The 10,441-nt window shown below is 37.3% G+C and overlaps 1 long non-coding RNA gene across 1 annotated transcript; it reads left to right on the top strand.

The window, feature by feature from the left end:
* Positions 1-3,608: 3,608 nt before the first annotated feature.
* LOC132606207 (uncharacterized) lies at positions 3,609-7,603 on the top strand. The gene is made up of 2 exons (XR_009569636.1): positions 3,609-4,331; positions 4,704-7,603. It is a non-coding gene; the product is annotated as an uncharacterized LOC132606207 (long non-coding RNA).
* The last annotated feature ends 2,838 nt before the right edge of the window (positions 7,604-10,441 follow it).

The following is a 10,441-nucleotide window of genomic DNA, read 5'->3' on the forward strand; positions in this document are numbered from 1 at the left end:
TAGGTAGTACATATAGTACTCGGTCACATTATTAGAAAAAAACAATTATTTTATTCCGAATTACATTCGACGTGATTCCTGCTGTGATAGGATACGTAGGGGCTCCTCGAGTTTGGTCGTACCAATCAAAAAACCCATGAAACCCTTAGGAAGCCACAAGGACAGAATTTTTGAGATGGACCTCGCAAATTTCCAAAATCTAGGGTTGGCACGTGAGTTCACCAATACATCTTCAACTGGGGTAGAATTTTCCTCACAGTAATTTGGCACGAGAGTTTGCCGACATAAACCACAAATTGGGGCAGAATTTTTTAGTGGATCCCAAAAATTCTACCAGATAAAGCCAGAATGCCTCAAGATGTCGCGCACGACTAAAGATACTCGCTCAAATGCACATGTCATGACGCCAAACATAAATACTTTCAATAATTATATTTCGTTTTTACGATCAAATGCTTTGAAAAAGTTGATAATCAACGCTTTGAAAAATGTTGTTTCATTTTTTGCTTTAAGACAAATTCATCTCATATTACTGAATCCAAGAGGGTCGGAACCGAGAGCGCAACCACGCAAGCAAAGGAATGACGCGATAGGAGTCGTCGACACTGATCGACCTTATATAAAATTAACACTCTTTCTGTGGATGCAGGTTCCCCGGTGTCGGTAGTAAGATGACCATTTATTTCGCTAACTCGTTTGCTCGTAATGACAAAATAGGTAAGAAGCAGCTCATCGGAAGAGATCGCTATCCACACTAAGTACCCAATCAAGCCACGAGGCACCATAACAGCGCCCCAATCTAGCCAAAGGGTTACAAAAGAACAAAACACCACGAGGGTGGCCCAATCGAGCCAAAAGGGCTATAAGACAAAAGCCTCACAAGGGTGGCCCAATGAAGTCAAGAGGGCTATAAAAAGTCGAAGTGCCACAAGGGCGGCACAATCTAGCCAAGAGGGCTACAAAAGGGCACAAGCACCACAGGGTGGCCCTATCAAGCCACGAGGGCTACGAAAGGACAAAACGCCATAAGAGCAGCACAATCTAGCCAAAAAGGCTACAAAAGGAAAAAGTGTCACAAAGGCGGCATAACCTAGCCAAGTAGGCTACGAAAGGATATAGCGCCACAAGGACGGCACAATCAAGCCAAGAGGGCTACAATGAACGAAACGTCATAAGGATGAAATCATCAAGTCAAAAAGACCACACAACAGACGAAATGACCTATCATGGCCAAAAGGGTTACAACCGACAGAAAGGGCGAAAGTCAGATGATCAAGACAAAAGAGTCATATCTGTGATTCATTTTAAACGTTTGCATGCCGAGAGGGCCATTCATACCAAACATTGCCGAGAAGGCAATTCATGCAAACATTACCGAGAGGGCCATTCATGAAAATATTGCCGAGAGGGCCATTCATGCAAACATTGTCGAGAGGGCTATTCATAAAAAACAATGCCGAGAGGGGTATTCATAAAAACATTGCCGAGAGGGCCATTCATACAGACATCGCCTAGAGGGTATTCATACCAAACATTTCCTAGAGGGCTATTCATATCAAGCATTGTCGTGCCGAGAGGGCTATTCATATCAAACATTATCGAGAGGGACAGTCATACAAACATTGCCAAAAGGGTCATTCATATCAAATGCCAAAATGGAAATGCGTTCAAACGTTGCCGAGAGGCCATTCATATCAAATGCCAAAAGGGCCATTCATTTAAAAAAATGCCAAGAGGGCCATTCATATCAAACGCCAAAATGGTCATTCATTCAAACAAATGCTAAAAGGCCCTTCGTTCAAACAAAATGTCGAGAGGGATATTTTATGCAAGAAGTGACCAAAAGGGTTAAACAAATCAAACTGTGCCCAGAAGGTCACCTATTTTTTAAGAGTTAGCCGAGAAGGCCATGTTATCGAAGCCATGCGGGGGTGGTAAGACAACTACACAAGACCAAGAGGGTCATTCAAATCAAACAGTGCCGAGAAGATCACCCACGTATGAAATGAAACCAAGAAGGTTGCAATGACAAAACCACGCAGGGGTGGTAAAGTAAAGCTAAAACAATAAGGTACAGTTACAAAGCAATGCTGGGGTGGCAAAACAAAAACACAGGCCAAGAGGGTCAACCGGGCCACTACCCAGTAGACAAAAGCAGGTTCAAAGCCACCAAGGAGTAGGCTAATCAAACCAGATCCAGATGCATGCGGAGCAAACGTGGAATTGTTTCTTACGCAGTCGGTCCAAATAGGGTGCCAACGAGAGTCAAGCTCTCTGGCTAGGAATTGAAAGATCACTCCACCCCATGCTCAGTCGTACAAAATCAATTTTGAAATATTTCTCTATATTTTTCTTTCTTTTTAAATCCTGCAACCGGTCGGACACATACCGAAAAGTGCCAAGGCATTCCCGCATAACGGATACCCTTTTCTACCAATTGAGTCGAACTACAAGTAACCTGATTCTCAAAAATCAGGATATGTAGGCAAATTTAATACCAGTGGGTCGGTCACATTCCAAAAGATCATTCCAGGACCCTTCAGTTTTAATGTTGAAGGATCTAGGATTTGTTTTGTGAAAATTGCATTAGAAGTTTAATTGAGTCGAACTGCAAGTGGCCTGATTTCTCATATGGCCTGAGATATGTAGGAAACCCCGAGACCAGGGTCCAGCCATAATTTTTTTAAATTGCATGAAAAGAGAGAAGTATTTTAACTTGGTCGGACAAAACTCATGTATGTCAAATTTCGATGATCAGGACTACTTTGCTATGACCGAACAACGAAGGCACAGTTGTTGACAACTAATTTTTGCCCTCCAACAATTTTATTTAGCTATTCGAAGTCTGAGTCACAAACAGAGTGAAATATACATTTTACAAGTCAAAAATGATTTTACGAAATTGTTGTGTTGACATTTTGCAATTTTGTTTGGCAAAATATCATCAAGTATACTATTGTATATCATCTTGTATATTTAGTATATTTTAAGGATTTTTAAACATTTATCGAAGTTTGAATTCAAAATGGCGAAAACAATTACTTGATTAATTGTTTAAAACTGTTTAATGGACAATTGATAAATATTTTTTACTCTGTTAAATCAAGAAGTTTGATTAATCGAATGAATAATCAATTACGTCTCAATTTTACAAATTGTTTAACTTTAATTGCATTTACCTTCAAAATGGCTAAAATTGAAATTGTTAATTTCTTTTATGTGCTAAAAGTGGTTATAATTGAAAATATTAATTAATTTCCACACCTTTAATTTGACCATAATGGAAAGGATTAATTATTTTGAAGTGAATCTAATTGAATTATTACTTGAGTCACTTTCTTTAAACCAGTGTTTTAAAAGGCGGGGCGTTTTACGTCTGCCTCAGTGAGGCGTAAGCCCCGAGGCACGGGGCGTAAGCCCCATGGGGTTTTAATTTTTAGTATTTTATAAAATGATATAATTATAATAAATACTTTTAAATAGGTGAAATAGCGTAAAACATTGAAGAAAACTATAAATAAGTGATATATATATATATGCTCCACCCCCACAAAAAAACTAATTAGAGCAATTTATTATATGCTACTTACAAGTACAAGTGACTGCTCGTTACTTTTTTGAGATAGTAGAAGACAAGATAAATAGTTGGAAAAGAATATACATTAGACATTCTAATTTCTAGCAATAAAAAAAGGTCTTGACTTTTAAATTTAATGTTTCAGTTCCTTTTTAAAACATTTGAGTAATTACATGTTGACTTTTGAGAATTTGGGCATTATATTAAGGACTTATTTAACAAATTTCGTTTTAGTTTGAAGAAGTTTTCTGGGCTTACGCCCCAACACGCCCCAACAAAAAAAAAAACTCGCTCCAAACGCCCGGGCGTTCGCCCCAAACGCCCGGGCGTACGCCCCAAATTGCTGGGCGTACGCCTTTGGAGACTTTCGCCCCGACCCATCGCCCCAGGACATTTTTGGTACGCCCCGCCTCAGGGCTCGCCCCGAGGCTCGCCCCAAAAACGCCTTTTAAAACACTGCTTTAAACTACAACCATATTGGCACAATTGGCCTCTTTTTTTTTTTCAACCCCTTAAATCTGCGAAATTGGGCTAGGCCCAATCCATTTTAAAACCCCCATACAAGCTACCCATATGAAACCCCCATTTGTTATTTTATTTGACAAGGGTTTCTAATGAAAACCTTAGCCGCCTGTTTTGTCATCTTCATGCCAAGAACGACAAAGATGCAATGCCTATGATACGTTTCAGTCTGGGTTGGTCCATTGCTCTTTCCCCTTGCAACCTCTCTCCACCACGTCACCACCAAGAAGAGGTACACCCTATCCTCGCTCTTACTTTTTCTGCATTTTTACGTTCAAACAAGGACGAGTTCTAATGAAACTTGTCCTATTGCTTGCAAAAAGTCTTGATTCTTAATGGTTTATGTTGAAATACAAGGATTCACAAAAAAATCCTTGACAAAAACCACAAGTCCCACGACGGTTGAAAACCAAAGCTTCGGATTTTTGGGGTTCTATATAAAGAACTCCATTTCTATCATTACACACACACACAAGTCTCGACTTACAAAGCAAAGAAAACACTCAGATTACCTAGGGATTTAGCAATTTGCTGAAACCTTTCATTATTTGAGTTTTCCTAGTCTAAAATGTGGTTTTTCGTGGCTGGGTCTCTGGTGGAGAAGGAAGGGCTTCAATTCCAATTTCGACAAAGGCTGCGCTTGAAAAAGGTAATTTTTCTTCCTTTTAGTTATTTTGGTTATTTATTATCTGTGTGTGTTTATTTGGTTTATTTGTTGTTTGATTAGTTTAGTATGTCCTTGTTTTGTTTGGTTTGGCATTAATTAGTTTAGTTTAGCATTAATTGTTTAGATATTTCATTTAAATAGTCATATATGTTAGGTTAGTTTAGTTATTTACTTGTTAGATATGCTAGTTTAGTTTAAGTCTATGTTTAGTTGTTGTTTTGTTAAGAATGTGTTGGATCAGTCAGTTAGTCATTAGCATGTTTATAGGTTTCTTTAGTTTGAGTACAGTTTAACCATGTGCTTATTAGATACTGGTTTGTTTATTAGCTTATTTGGGTGTTGTTCATGTTTGGTTCTTCTTAATCATGTATATTAGTATTCTCATGTGTTCAGTTATGCTTAAACCTCTATTTACTCACATGCCCACTAGTTCAAACATAAGCATACCTATGTGTTTAACTATTGTTAGTGTATGTCTGTTAGAATAATCACTTAGCTGTGGTTTTCATATGCTTAGTTACATGTTTGTTAGGATGCACAATGGTATATTTGCTTGCTCAATTCCTGTTCAATTTTGTTAGGCAAGTTTAGACATTGGCTTGTTTGTATGTATTTGTGTTCAAATTTCTATTCATTCACAGACTTGTTGAGTTGGTTTGGTTATCAGTAAATGCTATGTGCTTAGTGAATGTGACCTTATCCATTGGCTTCATCTATGTGGTCTAAGTGTTAGCAAGCATTGTGTCCCTATCTAGCTATCCTCTACTAGGTTTGGTTGTGTGATTTAAATGCTAGTCCTGCCCAGTTCAAGTCGAACCTTACATATGTCTATATGTTGTTTAGTCCCAATCAGTAATTTAACCATCTGAACCATGAATTATTTGCAGTTTGGTCTGAATTAGTATGCATGCTTACCATGAGTCTGCTATGATACTTCAATGTCGGTTCAGTCTAAAAAGTGGCAGGTGTGTTAGTCTGTGCATGATAGAAAGTAAGCCATACTAGATGGATGACAAGTATAACTTAAATGATTGTTTCTGAGTTGAACATATCTAATCTAAACGTGCTAAGTGTAAATCTGTTCAATCTATGATACAAAAGGTTGTAGCTCTTATTGAATTTTTATTAAGTTGCAAGAACATGCTTATGTGTGTCGCTCCCTTGCTTGATTTCATGTTGTTACTGACTCTTCCCTTAAAATCTAAGAGTGTCAAAATATAGAATAAGGAAACTTGAGTTAATATTAAAGTTTACTACAAAGACGATGTCGTTTGATTGTAAGAACTTAAGGAGTGACTATCCGAGGGCTAGGGAGGGTTTAAGAAACGCTTTGAAGAGAAACTTGTATATCCTTTCCTTCTGTGTATGGGATGCCCTAATCTAGTCTTTTAGTAGTTTATTGGAGGTCTGGTCTTGTATAAAAGACATTTGAATGCCTCTTTGTGAGTTTGTAAATGACCAAAACAACATAGAATTGCTGGGAAAAGGCTACATCAAATTGAACAATCTCTTATATGCTTGTTTACTACTCTTGTATCCATATGCATGGTCTGAGATTTTTTATCTTTCCTATAATTGTTATGGCATGTAAAAGTGTATTGGCAAGCAAATCCTAGGTTTACGAAGTACATGTTTTCCCTTTTGCATGGCTAAGCTCTGGACTATGCAACTGAACCTTGAGTCTGTGAATACTTACTAAAGTCTAGTCAATGTATTTGTGGAAATGCTTTCATCCTCAGTTGATTATTCCTTTCCCTATACCTTGACATACTGTAAGAATGATCAGCATGCATATTTTGACCTAATATATAGGTGTCATCCCATGTCTTATTTTTCCATGTTAGCATACTAACTGAGATGTACATGTTCTTAACTGTATATTTATTGGTTGAGGTGAACTATGTGTTGTAATCATGCTATGATAGGACTTTTACCAAATTTCTAGCTATAATGGGAATGATCTATTGCTTTGCCTTGCATATTTCCCCAGATATTATTCTTTTCATATATGAACAAGTCTGATATATATGTTGAGTATATGGCTGTATATGTGTGTATATCCTACTAATGTGAACTGATGTTCCTCTTCTTCTACCCCCTTTCTTTGCTCTGTGTTACTGCCAGAGGGTAGACATAAGATACAAGATATACATAGGCCCATGTATACCTTGGTATATTTTGGATTGTATATCGTGTATATTGATGGTATATCATGAAGGTTGTTTAACCTAAATGCCTTTCTTAATTAATTATTTGGGACTGCTCGTCATACTTTGTCCCCATGAGAACGGATATAGGCCTGAACTTCTTTGCTATACTTGTTACCTTGGATTTGGGCCTTTATGTACCTGTTAACTATTTGAGCTTTCTTGTGTTGTAATTTTGCTTATTTGCTGAATCCATTTGGTATCTGTTTGGCTTGCTTTGTCAAATATACGATTCAGATATATATATATATATATATATATATATATATATATGTAACTGTTATGTGTTTAAATGATATTTAATACTGAGAATACTTGTATAAATAGTGTGCTAAGAATAGATGCTTTCTAACCACTACTCTTTTTCCCCTCTCCTTTGCATGAAAACTGTGTGACGCGGGCCTAATTGGGCCAACACTGCATGACCAGCTGCTTCATGTTAGGCTGAAGGCCCAACAATGCATTAGATCGAGTCAAACCCGCATTGAAGGCCCAACCATGGGTGAAAATGGTTAACTAGTGGGCTTGGTAGGTCCACCAACCTTTCATGTCTTTTATTTTTCGTGCATGTACTTTATAAACGTTGTTGTAATGAACGCTTGTAAAATATTGAAACCCATTTGGTTAAAACTTAGTAGATTAGGCAAAACGATGCGTATATCTTTTAGAATGGATAGGAGCAAAAATTATTTTCAAACTGGGACCCAACAAAAGATAAAGATTATTCTTTCTATCAAAAGGATGAAGAAATAATCTTTTTTTTTTCTGGAATAATGAAAATGGAAACATTGGAGTATATTATTTTGAAAAGGATTAGTTTGCCTTAACTTGAAATTTCTGAAAAGCTAGAACTATGGCATGTTGAGAAAAAATGCAACTTTTTACCTTTTTTCCAAACTTAAGAACTAACAAAGGTTAAAAATCAGATTTCCAAAAGTAAGTGTTATTGAAATAAATTTCAAATGTTTCAAGTGAGCCAAATTATTTTTTCTAAATCCTTTCGGGGCCAAACCCACTTTATTGAAAATAAAACATGGAGAACCTTATTTGAACCCAAGTTACAGGAAAGGATTTTGAATGGGATATGGTTGACCTTCAATAAGTAAAATAGATAAAACTCAGGACTTGTAATTGAAAAGGGATGTTTTTTATAAACATTGTATAACTTTCATGGCACTTTTCCTGTAACGACCCATATAGCCGTGAGTGGCACCCACACTAAATCTCCTTGCGGGCGAACTATCCCCTTACCCAATTATCAAACCATTTAAAACAATATAAATCGATAACCAGAACTAAATCATAAAACTTTCTAGTCATGCCATCAATAAATAAAAGTGCGAAAATCTAACAGTTACAACCCCAAAGATCCGAAAGTCATCGTACAAAGATTATAAAACATAACTGTCTAAAGAATAGATAACTATCTATAAACGTAAACAATGTCTGAAATGAAAATAGACATCAACAAAGAGAGATCTTCAGGCGGCATGGCATGGATGGGAGCACACCCTTGGATCTGAAGGAATTGACCTCAACTAGATATGAGGTCTAGAAGATGTCTCTGGAACACAATCTGCAGAGACTATAAAAAGTGTTGCAAGGTAGTATTAGTACATACACTATGTACTGGTAGATATCATAGGTCGACTAAGATTAGTATCATGCATACATCATAAAATCAATAAGATAGGAAGATAGGTACAACAACACATAATCAAATATTGTCATCACAGAAATCAGCTAACAACAACATGAGTCCGATTGCAATGCAATAAAATAATGAAAGTATCTCAACCGTTTACATGCATGCTAAAGGGTATTGTTTCCCCAAATAGTCATGACCTGCAGAGGACCCATGGTGTCCATGTACCACTCGCTCCGGAACTACCATCGGATCACGAGTCCATAATTAGGCTACATCCTCACCCCCTGTCAAATATGCCTTTATATATTTATATTTCTGTATCTGATCACAATATGAATTTCAACGTATTTCCAGTCCAAAAGTCAATATGGAACATGATCAATCAATAATATCATTATCAATGAATACAAGGCACCATGCCACAAGTCATAACAAGACTCCGATAAATTCTGTCAACACAGAATGAACATGCAACCATATCAATCAAAAAGAAGAGTATATATTGACTCCTTCCTTTTTAAAACACAACAATTCCATCTCAAGTTTTGGCATTTGAAGAAAGGACAACAAGCCCACATAATCAGAATTCATACCAACCAGATCATACTTTCTCCTATCAACTTCATTACATATACAATCGACTAACCAAAGTCTAACTCAAGTAAATCGTAACCTACCTCAAAGCAGAACTGGAACAATGCAATTACTCCGCAATAGCTTTCACCTTTCGCAAAGCTTCAGAACTTTAAAGTCTAGAAATCATTACGCTAAGTGAGTATTGGATTTATCTACTCAACAAAATAACAATTGGGAAAAGAGAACCCAACCATTCCTACCCTTTTCAATTGGGTGAACTATCACTATGTGTGAATTCATCATAAAATAAATTCATGGGTTTTCTAATTAGTTCATCCCGTTTCAAATAGTTTTTAGGCTAAAGTTCCTATTTTTATTAGAACCCTAAGTCTCAATAAGCAATTTCCACCGTAAGTAATCAATTCTCATCCTAGAAAGTGATACTCTACACTCCTAGATGAACAAACAATAATAAAATCAACAACCCATTCATTATCCAAGGGTTTACTATTTCTAGGGTTCTAATTTTTTAGTCACCATTAGAGGACCTTAAGCTAGTCATGTAACTTGAGGAAGAATAGGGAATGAACTTCGTAGAGATTAGAGTTTACCTTTAGTGTGGGGGTACTGCCCTAGCTTTAGAAAATCACCACTTACTCTTCTTGGGAACTGTTTTGGTGTTATGTGGGGAATGGGTTCGAAGTATGGAATATAAAACACTGTTTCTGCCTCCCGTCGACCTCTGCAGCAGTCGACGTTTCACTAAGGCGGTCCCGCTATAGCCAGAATGGTCTCGCTATGGCGGACCTAATTTAATTTACATGCTTCCCGCGGCAACGACCATCTCCACGCTACGGCGGACTTGCTACAACAGTACTACCACCGCTGTAGCTGTCTATATTGACCAGTAGCTCTGGTTTTTCCACTAGTTTTTCACCCAACAATCCCAACACCAACCCGAGGCCCTATAGACCCAAACCAAACATGCAAATATACCTAAAAACACGCTACAGACTCACTCGTGGTCTCAAAATTCCCAATGGAGGTCTAATTTACTAAGCCACCCCCAACGAAAATGACGATAAGTTTCAGACAATGCACAACACGACCAATACAAGTTTCAGTTTTTAGTTTTCTAACTTTCCTAGTTCCCTTTAAGCTCATTTTATTCTCGGGAAGGTACTAGCAAAGGTAAATTGGTCAAAGCCCCTTTAACAACCTAGTGGGTCATTACATTAGATACC

The sequence above is a fragment of the Lycium barbarum genome, chromosome 8 (assembly GCF_019175385.1).
Source record: "Lycium barbarum isolate Lr01 chromosome 8, ASM1917538v2, whole genome shotgun sequence".
Classification (NCBI taxonomy): Eukaryota; Viridiplantae; Streptophyta; class Magnoliopsida; order Solanales; family Solanaceae; genus Lycium; species Lycium barbarum.